The sequence below is a fragment of the Panthera uncia genome, chromosome D4, assembly GCF_023721935.1.
Source record: "Panthera uncia isolate 11264 chromosome D4, Puncia_PCG_1.0, whole genome shotgun sequence".
NCBI lineage: Eukaryota > Metazoa > Chordata > Mammalia > Carnivora > Felidae > Panthera > Panthera uncia.
In genome coordinates this window covers 89688734-89689856 of record NC_064807.1, presented here as the reverse complement: position 1 = coordinate 89689856, position 1123 = coordinate 89688734, and the positions used below count along the sequence as shown (strand labels likewise).

Below are 1123 nucleotides of genomic sequence, written 5' to 3'. Positions count from 1 at the left end.
CCCCCTGAAACCATTCCTCCATTCTAAGAGCAGGTGAAATTCACATCACATAAAATCAACCATTTTAAGGGTGAGATCCCGTGGCATTTAGTACATTCACAATGTTGTGCAACCACCGCCTCCATCAAGTTCCAAACCGCTTCTGTCAGCCCAGAGTAGGACCCCAGACCCGTTAAGTCGTTGCTCCCCCCCCCCATCCTCCCGCCCTGGCAGCCACCAGTCACCTTTTGTCTCCGCGGATGCGTCTGTTCCGGACATTTCATACAAATGGAATCACACAACGCGTGGCCTTTTTGTGACTGGCTTCTATCACTCAGCATCGTGTCCTCAAGGGTCATCCACGGTGTAGCAGGTGTGAGAAGTGCAGTCCTTTTTGTGGCTGAACGGCAGCCCATCATGTGGATGGGCCACATGTTATCCGTCCATGTGTTGACGGACATTTAGGCCATTTCCACCTTTCGGTTATTGTGAACAGTGCTGCTGTGGGCGTGTGTGTATGTGGACTCCAGTACCAATTCTTATTCCTATTTTTTAGTGTTTATTTTTGAGAGTGAGAGCGCGCGTGCGGGTGTGAGGGGCAGAGACAGAGGGAGACAGAGGATCTTCGGTGTCAGCGCAGAGCCCAGTGCGGGGCCTGGACTCACGAACCGTGAGATCGTGACCTGAGCGGAAGCCAGAAGCCACCCAGGCACCCCCCCGATTTTTATTTCTTTTGAGTATGCACCTGAAAGTGGGATCGCTGGATAGGGGCGCCGGGGTGGCTCAGTCGGTGGAGCGTCTGACTTCGGCTCAGGTCACGATCTCGCGGTCCATGGGTTCGAGCCCCGCGTCGGGCTCTGCGCCGACGGCTCGGAGCCCGGAGTCTGCTTCGGATTCTGCGTCCCCCTGTGTCTCTCTCTCTGCCCCTCTTCTGCTCGTGCTCTGTCTCTCTTGCTCTTAAAAACAAATAAACGTTAAAAACAAAAGCGGGATCGCTGGATTGTATGGCATTTCTACGTTCAAGTCTTTGAGGAGCCTCCAAAACCATCCTGCACAGCAGCCCAGCTATTTTGCACTCCTGCCAGCTGTGGGCGAAGGTTCCGCTTTCTCCATATCCTCTCCGCTCCCCATCTTTATTGCCCGT

At 54.1% G+C, this 1123-nt stretch overlaps 1 protein-coding gene across 1 annotated transcript in view; it reads left to right on the top strand.

Moving 5' to 3' along the window:
* The window catches only part of ADAMTS13 (ADAM metallopeptidase with thrombospondin type 1 motif 13), a 32447-nt gene that overhangs the window by 12356 nt on the left and 18968 nt on the right, over window positions 1-1123 (top strand). The window lies entirely within an intron of this gene.